We start from the raw sequence: 18,999 nt of genomic DNA, 5'->3' as shown, positions 1-18,999 counted from the left end.
TAATCGCTTCCGCTCTTCGCTTTATCACATTATCCAAACCCAGCTAGCTAACTGCAAGTCCTGTTTTCCAGTCCTTTGTGCCAAACTACTTGCTCACGTTTTAATCCAACCGTCACCACCTCTAGGTTATAAATCTGTGAAGACTGAGCTTCTAACCTCATTTCCATATCCTTTCCTAAAGTTTCATTCCTTTTATCACACACTCCACTAAACATCGCCATGATTTTCTTACACTGTGTTTGCTCAAACTTTTGGCTGCGGTCTTGGGGTTACTCACACCCTTTGTGTATAGAAAGCCTTTGGATAAGATGTTCTTCATCATGACTGCCTGGGAGCACACAAGGTGACCACAGACAGAGCAGGAACCCACTGAGTAATGAGAATCTAATATTACTGCAACCAGATTTTCTCATTTGTAGATCAGAGGGGGTAAACTAAGAAAGCACTCTAAGAAGCACATAAAAAAAAAGTGGTATGAAAATTTCCAGTTTTCCTTCATGTTTTGATTAAACAGAAAGTTTTTGTTCTCAGGGCTCATCTTTGTGATTGCCACTCTTATTAGTGAAAAGCAATAGACAAAAAATGCTATACTAAAACTCTCTAATTGAAAGGCAGGTGAAGGGGAGAGGTCAGAACTGAGAGGTGGGTGTTGCTTCTTTATAACCATAGGAAGTAAGAATTCTGGAAAACTTCTTGGCTCCTGGAGATAAACACATGGGAGGGCGCAGTCAAATGCAGGGGAGCTCAGGCTAAAACAGCTGAAAAATACCAGCTTACATGATGATGCTTTGATAGGTATTTGAATGCCTATAAATTCTTCTTCAATTTCTATTCTAATGGTCAGGATAACTGCATTATCACATAGAAGAATAGTCTTGTTTCCTTTTGCAAAATTGGAAGAGCAAGACTCCTATGTTTCTTTTTTACTTTCCAAAATATTTAAGTTTAGAAAGAAATTTGCTCATTGTAGCAAATCAAATGATCTAGAGATAGACATAAAGAAAATTTTAGTAACCTCTCTCTCCTATCCACTCCCATCTTGCCAAGATAATACACACCTACAAAAAATGTATTGCTACATACATAGATGTATGGGGTTCTATTCTTTCCATTAAAAAAAGAATCTGTATTTGATTTTCCCCTTAATGTATCATGAACACATATATTGGCTCCAAGGTCAATAATATAATTTAATTTGTACTCTTCAATAGCTGCATACTTCTCCACAGTGTATATCATACTTTATTCACCCTATTAATGAACATTCTAGATGCTCCCAGTTCTGTGCTTCTCTAAGCAATGTTGCACTAAACATCCTTGCATGTTTATCTTTAGCTTCTGGTGCTTTTAATTCCAAAGTATAGATATCCAAAACTGGGACTATTGGGCTTGGAAAATTATTCATTTTACTATACATTTTCAGTCATTTTCCCAAAACTGACCTAAAATCAATACAAAGGTCTATGGCCTTAAGAAGGCCTTAAAATAGACCTGATAAATGTCAACTTAGAGGATCAAGATTTTTATATTAAAAGCACTAAAAATTTCTCTCAGAATTATATTCCACCAGGTATATTAACTAAATTACTTATTTTGAAGATGCTTCCTTTTCACGAATAATACTATTTTTTAAAACCAAAAATGTCTTTGGGGAGCCTGGGTGGCTCAGTCAGTTAAGCATCGGACTTCAGCTTAGGTCATGATCTCGCGATCCGTGGGTTCGAGCCCTGCATCGGGCTCTGTGCTGATAGCTCGGAGCCTAGAGCCTGCTTCAGATTCTGTGTCTCCCTCTCTCTAAGCCCCTCCCTTGCTCAAGTTCTGCCTCTCTCTCTCTCTCTCTCTCTCTCTCTCTCTCTTTCTCTCTTTCTCAAAAATAAATAAACCTTAAAAAAATTTTAAACCAAAATTGTCTTAATCAAATCAACCAAAATGTGTCAAAGTTAAAAGTTAGAGCCTAGTCCTTATTGTTTTCACACACCAAAAATTCCATAATCTCTAAAGGCCATTCCAATTGTAGAATCAACTACTGATAAATTAAAAAATATAGGGGCGCCTGGGTGGCGCAGTCGGTTAAGCGTCCGACTTCAGCCAGGTCACGATCTCACGGTCCGTGAGTTCGAGCCCCGCGTCAGGCTCTGGGCTGATGGCTTGGAGCCTGGAGCCTGTTTCCGATTCTGTGTCTCCCTCTCTCTCTGCCCCTCCCCCGTTCATGCTCTGTCTCTGTCTGTCCCATAAATAAATAAAAACGTTGGAAAAAAAATTTAAAAAAATATATATATATAAGCAGGGCGCCTAGGTGGCTCAGTCAGTTAAACATCCGACTTCGGCTCAGGTCATGATCTCATGGTTCATGAGTTCAAGCCCCGCGTCGGGCTCTGGGCTGACAGCTCGCAGCCTGGAGCCTGCTTTGGATTCTGTGTCTCCCTCTCTCTCTGCCCCTCTTCCTTTCTTTCTCTCTCTCTCTTTCTCTCAAAAATAAATAAACATTAAAAAATACATGAGCAAATGTGAATAAATTATGAAGAACAAAAATGTTCACATTGGACCAAAAATATTTCAGTGTACTTTCAAAGAATGCGATGGTGCTAGTGTGAAAGAGGATCAGTCAAAACCTCACTTGTTTCTGTTTTATTCTCTGGACTGTGGCCTAAGTAAGCGAAGAGCCAGCTCTTCCCTATGGCTCCACCGTGAGACAGGAATAGGGCCCACAGTCCACACACAAGGATAGGAGTGCCCACGGTCTACAGCCACACTCCTCCCGGCGGAAGTTGGTTGTCTAAAACCACCTCTTCAAAATTATGTGGTTTTGTCATGTCATTTGATTTGGGACTTGAGAGTGAGAAGTTGAACTATATTTTTCTACGTTCCTAATAACAGCACATATACTCCACATTATAGTTAACGAATATCGCCGTACCATCCAACACACTCTAAGACACAAGCAACCAAGCATAGAGTTCCCTGCCTTAAGAAAAGAAAAAATAAGTTATAATCAACATAAATTCAGGGAATTTGTTCACATTACCAAAGCATTCTTTATTTTAGAAAGCCACTCACTGCAGGATTATAAGAAATGTGTGCACTCTTGCTGCATTAAAAATGGCATTCGACCAACCTAAACTCAACTCATATTATTCAAGAGTACATTTATTAAGTAAAATAAACATGAGTCCAATTTTGGACCTCACTTACTGGCCCAGATGGTCTGCGTCCTTTCCTTCGGAACAAAAAAGTGGGCAAGCGATTCCTAGCTGCCTGTGATGGACAGGCTATTTCACAACTCCCCCCCCCCCATAAAGGGCTTAAAGCAACCTGCTAAAAATAGCCCCTCAGCTCTCACATTAGTGTCCTCAGCTGAAGGGCCAGGTGAAAATATAAACTGCTTGAAATACGTCCTGCATTCTAATTCCATAGAACTACCATTAGCTGAAAATCCCTGCTAATCCTTCTGACAATTCCAACATTAATAACGTTTTTCTTTTTTGACCATTTTTCCAAACTAGTAGGAGAAGCAGTGAGTTGAGGGTTGAGGATGTTGACACATTGGAGCCCTGGGAAATCAGGGCTCTCATGCCCTTATCAGCCACTCACCAGCTGAGTAAGCTTAACCCTTTAAGCATAAAATTCCTCAATTGTGAAAAGGAAATGATAATACCCAACTCAAAAGATGGCTATATGAGCTGGGAATAATGCACTGTATTTCAGGATTTTATCCTATAAAAATATTCAACAAGTGCACAAAGACATATGTTAAGACAAACTCCATGAGACACCTGTAATCACAACAACAACAACAAAAAAGAAAAAAATAGCCTAAAAGTAAAGAGAGGTTAATAAAAACAATCACAATGCCATTAATTCAATGCTACATATGTCATACGGCCGTGAAAAAGATGAGATGGACAGATGGCGTGGTAGTAAGAATGAAAAAAGCAAGCTGCAGAAAGCACTGTGCATAAATGATTATTATTTTAAGCCCCCAAACCCCTCCACTATGTATTTAGCTCCATTTTTACCACAATCATATATGTTTTCAATAGAAAACATCTGCAGTGACAAGCAATAAACGTATATCCACTCTGAAGAAAACAAAGGGTTTCAAGAATTGCCAGTCTTTCCTTTGTTACACTATCCATTTTTGACCAGCACTTTTATTTACAATAAACCTGTACTGTTTTTATAATTAAAAATTAAAGGCAATAAAGAAAGCAATGAGAAGTAATTACTGCAAAGCACTTGGCACAACGCCCAGTGGGCTTTGAGGAACGGTAATTACCACAGTTACTTCTGTCCAGAAGCCACAGAACTTTTAAGCAAAACAAAGCCCCTGAAAACTAGCAGACGTTGGTAACATGCAGCCTGTTAAGCTCAGGTGTGAACTGAATCTATTTTTTAAGAGGCCACGCATGATCTTGGTGGTGGTGATGGCTTCACGGGTGTATGCATGTGTCAAGACATCAAACTGTATACTTGTGACACGCACCTTTTATTCTGTGTCAGTTATCCCTTGACAAAACTGCTTAAAAGAGAAAAACTGCGGAGCTAAAATTTTCCTCAGTGATAAGACGGCAGATGGGAGAATGCAATCAAAACGAAAGGTTTGCAAGATCTGTGCGCTATGCAGAAGATGTCAATATGGAGATCTTAACTTTAGACTCTGTTACATCAAATAATGTCTTTTACGTGCACCCAGTTACAAGAAAAGACACAGAGGACCTAACTTCCAAAGCCCTAGAGGAGAGAAACTGGAATAAGGAAAATTTGAAAGATCCAAAAGAAGCAGGAGAGGAGAGAAAAAGAGCGGTAAACAGGTAATAAAAAACAGCATTATTAATTCCTCAATAACCACAATCAGTATAGACTGTCTGGACTCACCGTTAAAATGCAAAGACTATCATTAAATAACAAGCAAAAGGATGGATCCATTTTTAATTAGTTCAGCTTCACAGGTGTAGGGAGGGAGGGTGTGTGTGTGTGTGTGTGTGTGTGTGTGTGTGTGTGTGTGTAGAGAAAGCAGGATCAGATAGCTTCCTTCAACTCAATCTCTTTTAACTGCTTTTCTGAAGCCTTGAAATTAATGGGAGGAAAGTTCTTTACACCAAAAATAGCAAAGAGAACTGACTTGGTTGGGAGGGGAGAGGGTGGGGGAGGTGTAAGGGACGCAGAGAGGACTGGCAAATACAGAGTGTTTCCCCACCATAACCTCACCAGAGGGTGAATAAAACGCACAGGGAGCTGTCTAGCTGACACCAGATGGGGCCACCCTTCCAGCCTACATGCTCCCCTCTGGCCAGCGTGGAGCACACATCCGGGACATCTAACTCCTCTTCTCGAGAGGTCTGAAGGTAAAGAGGCCGTCCCTGCCTGGAGGAGCTAGCACTCTTCTGAGAAATGTGGACTAAACATAGCCAGGCCAGACGGGACAATTCATCCATTCTTTCATGGAATCTGCAAAACTGAGTAGATGGTTCTAATCAATCTTATCTGGAAAACAGATGGAAAATTCTTCCCAGAAGTTAATTCTTTAGTCTTATTCCAAAAGGAGGCCACGTGGCTCCTCTGGCTGTGTGTGCTTAAGCGCTCTCCAAGCCTCTACTGGTTTGACACGTGTTGGGGTTGCTGTGCAGGCAGTCGTGGGGGAGACCCTAGGTGACTAGGGGGCAGTCAGTCATACAGTCCCCTGGCTGTGAATGGCACCTCCACATGTCCTCCCCTGCCCAGTTATCCAGGAATCTGTGATTTGGGCCTGATCACTGGGGTGCTAACATACAAACCCAATCAGACTAAGAAGCAAAAGACAGGATTTCTGCTACCAGCTCTGCTCAATCTAGTTGAGGGATAGTGAGTGAGTCGACCACATTACCATAAGGAGTCCCCCATAATCATCAATAAAGTAGGAATGACCATATCCATCTCACGGGTTTTTCTGGAAAGCTAATGAAATGAAGTACTTTGAAACCCCATAATATATTGTAGAAATGCAAAGTGTACTCATTTCTTACACTGGGAAGACAGCTTTAAGCCTTCATAGGACCTTTGCTTCCATCATAGCATTGCCTACAGGGGAGGCTAAGGAGTTTCAGCTGACATCTCCAGTGATGTCTGCCTACATGCCCACTCTCAAGGGCAAGCTCATCTGCCCCTCCCACCTTGAGAAACTCTTTGGTATTTGGGGCAAAGTTCATTATCCAGGGATAGGCATGTGATCCAAACTGCTGTAGTCTTAGTACCTCTCTTGCTTTGGCCACATTCGAGTGTTTCAGGGGTGAACATCTGATTCAGGCAGATGACCTATGAGTCACTTCCCCATGCTTTTCAGACATGGAGCCAGAACATCTTTTTTCTGTCGCTAAGTCTTAGGATACAAAACCTAGAACTTATTAGCAATCACATTTTCTGTTCTGCCCGTAACATTCTAGGATCTAAGTGGGAGTAGAAATCTGGTGTCAAACTTCAATTAACCTCTATTTATTAAACAAATTTTAAGCATTTATTTTTGAGAGAGAGAGGGCAAGCACAGAAAGGGCAGAGAGAGAGGGGGACAGAGGATCCAAAGCAGGCTCAGTGCTGACAGCAGAGAACCCCATGCGGGGCTCGAACCCACAAACCGTGAGACCATGACTGGAGCCGAAGTCTGACCAGAGCCAAAGTCGGACACTTAACTGACTGAGCCACCCAGGTACCCCTCTAGTTTTAAATATAAAATCCATGCTTTCAGCTGGACCCCATCCAAAGACCAGGGTCCCCAGTCTACACACCCCATGTTTTAACTTCTTGAGAGAAAAAAACCTCCAGAATCCTGCTACACCAAGGGAGGGGGCAACTCCCAACTATGTAAAGTAAGGGAAGGGATCTGGGAATCTAACTGCTTATTAGGAAGACTTTCAACCAGTCTTCCTGATGTTAGCCTCATCTTCACCTATAGTTTCAGGGGAATTCCTGGGTTCTCCAGGGCAAACTGGATTGATTTTCTGATTTCTATTGTTGAGTTAGTAGTCAGCTGTCTATTTTCCACCTTTCAAAATATTGTCACTGTGCATTTGTGACTTAAAAAAAAAAACCCACTGATCTCATTTGAATGGGATCTCAGACTTAAAGTTTTGTGTTACACCCTTCTTTAGCCAAAAACTCAGGGTCTTTATAATACACTCATCACCCTATAATATGCAACCCTCTTTGGTGGTCCCTGGGAGCCAGGCCCACCCCAGGCTCTCTACCTTGGCCACCCTTCCCAGTCTTATGCTCCACATTTCAAAACTATTCTTCTTCCCAGGCAACTTCCTTAATTCACAGGATTATTTATACAACCCAATTTAGAAAAGTACAGATAACCCAAGTTTATGTCAAGGTATCACAGGGGGTTGACTTGATCCTATTTGGAATAGTTGTGGTTTTCAAAAAGTGACTTATGTTCTTTGTACGTGTGTGATTTCAAAACTCATGTATGTTCACCATAAACAATTTTCAAAGTACAGAAAAGCACAAAGAAGAAAAATAAGATCGACTGTCATCACACCACTCTTAAATTTCATTTTCATGTATATGTATGATAACCTGCAGAAAGATGGTATCCAGTGACCCTCATATGACTTATACCTCATGGAATTTATAATTAAATTGATGAGAGGAGAAACTCCTGGAAAATTAACTAGGGAGGCATAAAATGACTGAAAAAATGAAATATCCCAAATATACCAAACATCCTATGATTCAATATATTAGATAGACAGTGTGTTACAGCATTTCTGAAGAGGTCAAGGTCCCTGAAGACTGATGATGGCTTTGTCAAAAATGGCAGATGTGTACCACATCTGGAAGCCTGCAGGATTTGGATTGAGAGAAAAAAGGGGGTGTGGTGGAACCCGAGCTGCCTAGATCAGCACAGGGAAATCTGCAGAGAGGGAAAACACACAACATGTTTAGGCAAAGTTAGGAGACACATTATTGGTTAGGACCTGGCAGAGAGAAGTAAAATAATAAAATAAAATGCTCTATTACATCCAAAGGCCAGATGTGTAAGAGATGGTTTACATAGCACAAGCCTCTCTTCTGAAAACTGTCCCCATCCTCAGGACTACTACCGTGCCTCCTCTCTCAAGGTCATAAATGACCAGACAAGGAATTGACACACCTGAAGCAGGTTTAGGTCAGTCTGATTATTAGATTATTTCTCAAGAGAATTGGGAATTCAACGCAGGAGATCTATCCATTTCTATCGGTGCTTGAACAAAAAGGACCTTCAAACTGAGGAGGTGATGGACATCCTCCTTCTTCCTGTGCTCAGTGAGACAGGAAAAGCAAGGGGGCCAGGGGAGCAGAGCCTCTGAGGAATGGCAAAACCCATCACGTTCCAGCAGTCACGGCCTCAGGCCCTGATCACCTGGTTTCTGGAGGGAGGTCCTTGCCGTTCTCGACTTCACTTCTGGTGCTTCCAGGACATATTTTTCTTAAAACCAGTATAGCTACGTTGAGTGAATTTCCATTCACTGAAGCTTGTCTAAGACAGCAGGCAGTTTGCAGGCTTCTGTCAAGAATTTAGCTAAGTTACTCCATGGTAACTTAGCATCCATTTTGTTTGGCCAAGTGGCCTGCGGGCCCTTACACAGGCACTAACCCCTCATGTGAGGGGATAATATCCTGCAGAGTCACAGGTACATGTAAGTTCCTAACAGGACTTCCCTAATGACCCTTGTGATAAACAGTCCCCCCAGCCTCCCAGGGCCTTCCCTCATGCTACCCTTAGGTAAGACCCCGGTGGAGCTTACCAAACTCTTTTTGGTTTGAATCGACCAATCTGGCCATAGCCCAGGAACCCCAAAGCATTCCACTCACAGACTCTAATAAAGGCATGTGCCCTCGTCCTGTACCTGTACCCTACCTTGACCTCCCCGTGTAGACCCTCAAGGTATGCAGAGTGCCTCCGCCAGGACCTGGGAGTAGTAAAACTCTCTATTTCAGTTTCTGGTGTGGACTTCCGTTTTGCTCACCATCCAGCAACAGGGGTCTACTTAACAATTGTTAACAGAGTCCTAACACTCTCCAAGACAGAGTATTCTCCCAGGAGTATGGAGAGGTGGGTGTGAGGGAAGGGGAGAGCCTGAGGGAAGGAAATCAGCTGGATGGCTGCTCACAGAGTCCTTGATTGAGGTAAAAACAAACAAACAAACAAGAATGGAAGCAGTAGTGACAGGAAGGGAGGAATGGAATATGAGACACATTTAAGAGGAAGGATGATCTACTTATGGGGTTACCTGGAGGTGAAGAACAAGTTAGAGGAAAAATGGTTCCAACCCAGATGGGATGATGTCACCATCAAAGGAAAGAACACAGGGAGGCCGGGTAGATAAGGGAAACAGGGTAGGGTTTTTGTTTTGGACGTGCTAAGTTTGAAACGATGATGGAACATCAAGTAGAAACAGACAGACAGAGACCTGCACCTAGAATGGAGGCTAAAATTCCCTCAGAGTTAGATAAGCAAGTTCAGAGTTACTTACAGATGGAAGCCATGAATAAGATCTCTGAGGGAGAAAGGATTTAGACAAACACAGATGACAAGGACCCCTGGTAAACAGCTACAATGGAGGGCAGAGAAAAAAAAAAAACCCTTATCAAGACTGGAAGAAATTGGGAACAATGTGGCATCTCAGATTTCAACAGAGGAAAATTGTAGGATATTAAATGGTACAGGGATCAAGAGGAATAAAAATGGGAAGAGATCATTTCCCGCATCAGTCAGAAAGTTTCTGACATTATATTTTCAGTATAGTGGGATTGAGGACAGAGTATCTGATTTTATGTGTTTAAAACTTTGAGAGAGAAATGAGAAAACAAAGGTGGTATGTGCCAGAATACACGCTGAGAATTTCAGCAGTGGAATTTGACAGCAAACGAGTAACTAGTGTGGGCAGTGGATTTAGGTAGTCTGAGTCGTAGTTCTCAGAGCAAAGAAAAATCATAGATGCTTGCTTGCTTGCTTGATTTATTTATTTGTTTGTTTATTTATTTATTGAGAGAGAAAGAGAGAAAGCATGAGCAGGGGAGGGACAGAGAGAGAGGCAGACAGAGAATCCCAAGTAGGCTCTGCATTGTCAGTACAAAGCCCAGTGTGGGGCTAGAACTCACAAAATCGTGAGATCATGACCTAAGGCTGGAAATCAACAGTCAGACATTTAACCAACTGAGCCACCCAGGTGCCCCCAAATCATGGATGTTTTAAAGAAAATGTCCTAGAAGCAAAAGAAATTGAGAGAAAGGATATCGAAGAAGGATGGGCTCATCTGTCGGGAGGCGTAGGGATAGTTTGGGATACAGAGAACACAGATGTGCGTGCCCCAGATGTAGCATGCCTCTTTGAGCAGCCTGCAGCACAGCATGCCTTGATCTCTGTTAGTGGGCTTCCGTTACCAGAGAGACAGCCCCAGTTCCCAGCCAGAAGGAATTATAGGAAGGTGTTCAGAAAGAGAGAAGTCATAGGAATCCATTGTTCTCCTGGCCTAGACTCCTGTTCTTGAGCTACATACATAATGTCAACTGACCCACATGCCCTTGAATTCTCTTGCTGATTTGTCAAGCCAACCAGTGGCCCCATTCAGCCCAGACTTCTTGACCTTGCCTAAAGGCCGGTTAATGCCTGACTTCACCACCTGCTCTTCATTTACTGGTGATTAGAAAGAGCCATGGTGGTATCCACAGCATCCAAGAGTTCATGGCACTCACGAAGATACAAAAAACTGAGTTGGAAATCGTACCCAACACGCAGAGACCACCTGCACACCCCTCCCTCCCCTCCTGTTTCCCACCCTGAAGGCTTCAGGGAAAAGCACAGAGAACCATCCAAAGTTGAGTCCATCATTCTCTGCCTTTCTTTCCCTGCAGGAGAACGGGGCATTTGTGCACGAATCTCTGTATCATGTGCCCACATATTCTCTTTCACTGTGGCCTTCCTCTCCACCTTCCCTCTTGGCCAAATGTTACTCAGGAAAATCTCACCCTATTTGGGAGTGAGAAAGGATCCTAATTATGGCTCCCCACTAAAAGCATTGCTAGGGGTACTTCATCCTTAAGGAGAAGGCAAATCCTAAGTTTAGACATACAAATGTAAAGGCTTTCTCCCCCTAAGAGTCTCATAGGTAAGGCACCCTCCTTAGTAAAGAATTCCATCTATTTCCTCGTTCTTCTTGGTGAATTTGCTTTCCTACCAACATTAAGGGACAAAATAAGTAGGATATATCTTTGATGCTCGTTCCTGAGCCTGGTGCAACACCAGACATTTGCTAGCTCCTCTTCCAGTGCTCAATGTTTTGGATGTAAGGTGACTCTGAGTTAATTCAGCATATTTTTTGTTTTAATTATTCATATACTATTTATGGATTAATGTAGTGTAATTATTAACATATTATTAATGTATGATATAGTAATGTAGAAGTGATACAACAATTTTATTTCACTAAAATGCATAGGAATAGGGGAGCCTGGGTGTCTCACTCGGTTAAGTGTCCGACTTCGGCTCAGTCATGATCCCACAGTTCGTGAGTTCGAGCCCTGCCTTGGGCTCTGTGCTGACAGAGCCTATTGAGGATTCTGTGTCTCCCTCTCTCTCTGACCCTTCCCTACTTGTGCTCTGTCTCTCTCAAAAATAAATAAGCATTCAAAAAAAATTTTTAATGCCTTGTAATAATTTAACTAACATGTATTCATAAAATAATAATGATTAATAAAGAAGAATTACTTAATGTAATACATTGCAAATATATAGTAAATACATTGCAACAATTTCATTGAGAATATATGTTATTTTAGGTGCACATACCCAGTCACTATTTATGACTTTGTTTCTATGGGGAAAATGGAAAGTTACTTCTGAAGGCCGAGAAAATTCTTACAAACAAGCTTTTGGAGCACTACCAATTTGTAAATCGATGGATGGTCATCATGTACATTTGATTTTAGAGTTTTCTGACTGCTTTACATCTGGCTTTCCTAAACAAACCCTCCCAGAATAAGCAATGAACCCAAACGACGAGCGTTCTAGGGAGCTAGGACTCGCCGCCAGGACTTCTGGGGCTCTTGTGTCCAGGTTCCTGCCATTGGTGGGGCCACAAGAACCTACAATGTCTTGTAGTTTTATCCACTTCCACTAGTTCTATTTTTGGATCCCTCCATTTAGCACACAGAGCTATCTTTATCGCTCCAGCTGACTGGCATGAGAGTCCCCAGGGCATAGTAGTTATACAAGATTATTGAAGCATACTTCCTTCTCTTCAAATAAGACAAGGCAGAATGCACAATAGACATCAGCAAGCAATCACAATGTTAGGAGTGTGCATGTGTGAGTGCGTGTGTGTGTGTGCGTGTGTGTGTGTGTGTGTATTACTAAAGATTTCTTTCTTTGTGCTAAGTTGCATGCATCATTAGAAACACGATGTTCATAATGCTTTCTGGAAGTTAGTTTTAGGCTGTATAATGGAATCTATTCCTATGCCTAACTTCACTTGAAAACATTGTTATAAAATAAAGTTTCTTAACAATCATATAGTCCAGATTTCAAAAACTGGGAGTTTTTAAAAACCTCTATTACCCCTATCTACCCTCAACTGAGGAATCCACTACAGACACAGTCTAAATGAACAGCTGGATTGTTCTAACAGGGAAAATAGTTGGATCTAGCAGGCAAAAAGTCAAAAAGTGGCCATCTTTTCTTGCTCTTTAGTTATTCAACTATTCAGTTGCAGTGGATCCCTCTTCGAGTGGCTTGCTAGTACATCACAGAGGAGAAGGCTGAGTCCTGGAGAGACAGTGGAATCTCACAGCCCAAATTTCAGATGCCATTTACATTACTGTGGCTGCACTATAGGTCTTCTGTTTAGATTCCCACTGTCTACTACAGCGGCCACCAGGCACCTGACTCCATTCAGCATGTAAGATGAGCCTTGTCTAAACTGAGACACATGCAAAGAGTAAAGTACACACTGGATGTCAAGGGCTTAGTACCGAAAAAAAAAATGTAGACTACCTCAGTAATAGCCTTTTATATTGATTGCGTGTCAAAATGATAATGTTTTGGTATATTGGGTAAAATAAACTATATTTAAAAAATTAATTCCGTTTCTTTTTATCTTTGTAATGTGGCAACTGGAAAACATAGCATGACAGTTGTGGCTCACATTATATTCCTATGGGACAGCACCGGTCTAGAGGTCTCCACAACAAAGAGCATGACCAGTGAGCGGTTTTTAAGATTGGAAGCGAGAGCTGCTGCAGAATTTTACTCCAAATCAGGCTAATCTGAGAAGAATATGACTTGGAGTACAGGTTAAAGCACGCCCTGCATGTGTAGTTCCCCCATGCTAAGAATTTTAACAGTGCCTGGCAGGACAGTTAAGTTATGCTCACAGACAGAAGCCACTAGGGTGGAGAAATGTTACCACAGTGTATGTAACACCTGCCTTACTTAGCTCTTTCCTAGTTGAGAATGCAGCCTTCATTTTCAGCTCAGCGGTTACTAATTGTGCTCATTCCACCAGAGAGTGAATCATGAATTCACGTATTTTGAGTTTTGGTTGTTTGTTCCCCACCCACCCCCAACCCCCTGCTGTTCAAACGAAGACTAGGGATCATTTCACAGAAAAGAGAAATATGGGTTTGATATTTTAAAGTTTAATAGAAAATGAAGCGTTTAAAATTTCATGTATGGGCCACAAATGGCCAGTTTATTATAAAGGAGCGTTATTAGTGGACACACACAGGGAGAAGTTCACACTGGCCCTGAGTATTGATATACATAAAAAATTCAGTTCCAAATCCTTGATGTGTGATTACCGGATTACTGAATCAAAAACATATTGGGGGGGGGGGCACTGCTGCCAGCAAAGAATTGTGTAACTGCTGGTAAAAACAACAGTGATTTCAGGAGTGGATTGAAAACAAAACAATAATATCTTTGTAATGTTCTGAAATCGTTGTAGGAACAAAACTGAGACTGGCCCCTTTGCATTTCCCAGTCTGATCTGCTGACCATCTTGTCTGCCCATAATTGTTTTCTGCCATTCATTTCCTCCAATTGTCAATTATTACTAAAACAATTATGAAAAAAAAGTGTGTGTCTTTGTTTCCTGTTGCTGATGAATATAGTGAAGTCATAGACCAGGCTAGTGCATCATCATCTTTTCCATTACAATGAATTATGCTGTCCCAAACAGGATACAGCTCTTGACTGGGCAGAGAGGCCGTAAATGGAGCTGAATTAGCACCTACATGATTGTCAGCCATGACAGCAAGAAATCAGAACACTGGCACTCAGCTCTCCGCTTTTTCAAAACATAACTGTTTTTTTGTTCCCGATTATAAGAGTAGTACATGCTTATCTTGGGGAACATGCTTATCCTGGAAACAAGTAGAAAGTAAAAATCCCCATTATCCCACCAACTAGAGACTTCTATTGTTAATATTTTGGTATATAAATGCTCAGCTCTCAGCTTTTTCATGTAAACATATATATTTCTTAAGAAAGTGAGATCATACCATGTATATAATTTTTTTTGCCTTCTCTTTTTCACTTAGCGTTTAGTATAAACATTAAATATTTTAATGTAATTTGATGCCTATATGAAATTCCACATTGTGGAATACTACTCAACAATTTCCTTATTTTTTTTTTTTTGTACAATAAAACCTTGGAATGCGAGTAACTTTTTCTGCGAGTGTTCCGCAAGACGAGCCAACATTTCTAATAAGTTTTAACTTGATAAACGAATGATGTCTCGCAATACGAGTAGTATGGGACGCCAACCATCACATGATCACAACTGTGCCAATGGTTCTTGAAATTCGCTTTGATAAACAAGCGCTTTGCATTACAAGCATGTTTCCGGAACAAATTATGCTTGCAAGCCAAGGTTTTACTGTATATTTGTCCAAAATTTGTCCATTACAAATAGGTAAGCATTCTTTTATATACAGTTTTGTCTGAATCTATGAATATTTCCTTAGGCTGTGTTCCTCAAAGACAGATTATTCACTTTTGACTAAAAACTATATTGTGTATCTTGAAGTAAATATTTGGAATAAAAGGAAAATTTATTAACAATCAAATGACATAGGTGCATTAAAAGCTATTTAATAACCAAACTTGATAATATGTACCTTCCTAACAAGATACAAAAGTGATTTTTTTTTTTTACAAAGTTTAAGATAAATATAACACTGGTCTATTCAAAATGCCCTTCAGGCCAGCTAGCTGGAAGGGGGTACGTAATTCCACGAAGTCCTTTTCCAGAACCTCCTAGCACAACTAGCCTCCAAACCACTGAGGAAGGAACCCACAGATGATTCTGCAGTGATTCTCTGAACTATTGGTTTCCTAAGGAGCAGGGGCTGCCTGCGTGGTCCTTGCCTGGCCTGAGCGTCGTTACCTGAGGCAGCCACTAGAGGGCAACCCAGGATAGAGTAAGGAGTTCAACATTCTCTGGCCTGTTTGCTGCATAATCTTTAATTCACCGGGTAGGTGACGAAAAGTAAAAAATGAGGCACTGAAGGGAAAACCAATTTTGGAAATAAATGTGCAAATAAATAAACACAAAAATCTCTGAGTATAACCTCCTCCCTTTTCCTCGGGGAGATTAACTAAGGTTAATAAAATAAAATAAAAAATAAAAGGTGCATAACTCTGAGAGCTACCACACTTAGAAAAAATTGAAGACCAGGAATCCAGTTAAAACTCAGGTGACAGTGGGGCATCTGGGTGGCTCAGTTGGTTGAACACTCAACTCTTGATTTCAGCTCAGGTCATGACCCCGGGCTGTGGGACAGAGCCCTGCGGAGGGCTCCACACTGAGTGTGGAAGCTGATTAAGATTCTCTCTCTCCCTCTACCCCTCTCCCCTCTTCATGCATTCTCTCTCCTTCTCAAAATAATAATAATAATAATAATCGGATAACAGCATGGAAAGTTGGTTCCTTTAGATCTCTGCAGATGCAAAAAATGAATCCAGAGCAGATCCTCCTTGTTCTGCATGGGAATTAGCAGGCACGTGGGCTTTGGCCTCTTACACACTTGCGTTCCATTCTCTACCTGTCTCTCACTAGCTAGCTGGTGGTGAATGTGTTACTTAACCTTTCTGAGCTGCAGTTTCCTCATTCATAAAATGTGGTCAGTGATACAACCTGCCCATAGGTGGTTGTAAGCATTCAACAAGACACTGGACATGAAAGGCTTAGCAGAAAAGGAAATGCTGGCCGTTATCTCTTCTGCTTCTCACCTCCCTCTTAAGCTGTTTCCCATTTCCAGCTGTTCACTTACTCTTTCCACCTGACTATCCCATCACAGCATCAAATTTAATAGACCTAAAACCAAAATCCTCATCTTCCTCGCTAACTCCCTGACCTGCTGCTACCTCTCTGATTGGCTATTTCTTAGAATAGACAGTAAAACATAACATCCTCTGTAACACTTCCTCTCTTCCTATAACCATAGCCAATTAGTTTACAAAACATGTTGATTTGTTCTCTAATGTGTCTCCATCTGGTTTCCTTCTCTCTGTTGTCACCAGGCATCAGAAACCTGCTCTCTTTGACCCACCAGGTCCTGCCTTAAATGGGCAAATCTCACTGATGTCATTTCCTTCTTCAAAGCCCCTCACTGGCTTCCCAGGGGATTCAAATTAGATTCTGCACCCCTCTGTCTGGCATTACAGTCCCACCACAGTCCGACCCCAACCTCCTCCAGACGCTTCTCTCTTGCTCCTTATGCTTATTGCCTCTGCTTATGTCAAGCTGTTGACACACAGCTCCCTGCTATGGTTGCCAGATTTAGGAAATGAAAACAGAGGACACCCGGTTACATGTGAATGTTAGATAAACAACAAACAATATTTTTGAATAAGTAAGTCCCATGCAGTAGGCTTCATACACACCAGTGCAATCGGAGATACTTACACTCAAAAAAAGTTTGTTGTTTGTCTGAAATTCACATGTAACTGGGAATCCTGTTTTTCATCTGACAACCCTATTCCTTGGGCACACCAAGAATATTCCCATCCCTGCCCACGTACACAGTTCCAATCTCGTCTCAGACACTTATTTCTCACAGTACCATCAGATCTTCCGCCCTGCGAGGTCAGCTCAACCTCATACCTCCGTGAAACCTGCCTGAGTCAGGAGGACCTCCTTATCTGGTACCCACTATGAACATCACTAATTTGGTTAATTTTTTTTAAATTTATTTATTTTTGAGACAGAGAGAGAGAGAGAGCATGAACAGGGGAGGGTCAGAGAAAGAGGGAGACACAGAATCTGAAACAGGCTCCAGGCTCTGAGCTGTTAGCACAGAGCCTGACGCGGGGCTCGACCCCATGGACCGCGAGATCATGACCTGAGCCGAAGTCAGACGCCCAACCGACTGAGCCACCCAGGCGCCCCTGATTTGGTTAATATTGATCATTAATTTGGTATAAGATGCTCTGTGTCCTATAGAATTCCATTTCTCTGAGTAAATGTTGAGTTCTCAAAGGTAAAGTTTGCAGTGCAAGTAGGAAAACTTCATAAATATGCTTGTGTGGTGTGGGGCTGCTGTAAACCTGTAATATAGGGCGTGAAGGGATGAGAGCAGAGGAGAAAGAAAGCCTCCAGCGGCCACTTACCTGGATTTGAGGTGCTCCCAGACACACTAAAACCAATATGCAACCCCCCGTCCCCACAGCATCAGGCCAGGTGGGTCCAGCTGCCTGACCTTGGCATGCTTCTCCCCACCCTCCATTTCAACGCATCCTACAAGTCATGGGTTACACATGGTGACATGTCAATTTGTCACCACTTCACACTATCTCTTCAGTAATCTGATTTCACTTATATTTAAATGTGAGGGCCAGAGGTGGCTTGATAACGTCACCTATTAACACACAGTAAATAAGAGTCATGCTGGAAACCAAGCAACGGATTTCTATTTGATTAATAGAAAAGCTAAAAAAAAAAAAAAAAAAAAAAAGCTCATAATTTTGTTTTCAAAATTAGCTAACTCTAACATAAAATACACTCAGGAGCTTGAAAAAAAATCAAGAAACTGGTAAAACTATTAAACAATCCCCCCCCCCAATCTATTTTAAATAACTGGCATTGCAGGAACACATTTATGACCATCTGCGGGCATCCAGAAACCGATGACCAAGCATAAGACTTCTCAAAGTGAAAAAAAAATATGTTCTTAGAATAAAATACATAACTCCTAGTTGTCTCTATTAGTTAAATCTTTGATCATATTTAAAACATTTCTATTCTCAAAATGTAAATATACAAGTGAAAAATACACATTTTGGGAGTGCCTAGGTGGCTCAGTCGGTTGAGCGACCGACTTCGACTCAGTTTCATCATCTCCCGGTTCATGAGTTCGAGCCCCGCATCGGGCTCTGTGCTGACAGCTCAGAGCCTGGAACCTGCTTCAGATTCTGTGTGTCTCTCTCTCTGCCCCTCTCCTGCTTGTGCTGTCTCTCTCTCTCTCTCTCTCTAAGAATAAATAAACATTAAAAATATGTTTTAAAAAAAGAAAAATATGCATTTTTCAAATGAAAAAGCTGTTTTGAAACTGTAAGGGCAGGGAGTTCAACACTCACAGAAACCAGGACCACTGTAAGCAGCATCTCTACCACTAGTCTCACGTGGAGTGGAAATTAATCAGATTACCCTGGATTTCACTTGGTGGAAAAAATAAAATGGATGCAGAACTGACTTTGTGGCACTGGAGTGTCTTGGAAACAAGTGCTAAGAGTTTTACTTGTTTCTTCAGATCTATCATATTTACCCAGATTTATGTTATTTCTGTCTTTATTTTTATGGTTTCAGAGCAACTAAGGAAACTGGTTCTCTCTATTCAAGAATACTACACTTTGCTACAGTTTCCCAGGAATGGATTGTAATTTTTCAACGTTTATTTATTTTTGGGACAGAGAGAGACAGAGCATGAATGGGGAGGGGCAGAGAGAGAGGGAGACACAGAATCGGAAACAGGCTC

General features: G+C 41.5%; 1 protein-coding gene across 5 annotated transcripts in view; it reads right to left on the bottom strand.

Moving 5' to 3' along the window:
* RASGRP3 (RAS guanyl releasing protein 3) overlaps positions 1-18,999 on the bottom strand; it is a 105,912-nt gene that overhangs the window by 84,580 nt on the left and 2,333 nt on the right. The window contains exon 1 of one of the 5 annotated variants that reach the window (XM_040496492.1): positions 3,193-3,251. The exons of 3 other annotated variants lie outside the window; for them this stretch is intronic. The gene's annotated coding sequence lies outside the window, so the exon portion shown is untranslated. Of the gene's footprint in view, positions 1-3,192; positions 3,252-18,999 lie in introns of those variants that run through there. One more of the 5 variants, XM_040496490.1, reaches the window with a different exon arrangement.

This window comes from Herpailurus yagouaroundi, unplaced genomic scaffold (assembly GCF_014898765.1).
Source record: "Herpailurus yagouaroundi ecotype Mexico unplaced genomic scaffold, PumYag 188, whole genome shotgun sequence".
In the NCBI taxonomy this organism is placed as follows: Eukaryota; Metazoa; Chordata; class Mammalia; order Carnivora; family Felidae; genus Herpailurus; species Herpailurus yagouaroundi.
Note: the sequence above shows the minus strand (reverse complement) of the source record. Positions and strands in the feature narration are given on the sequence as shown.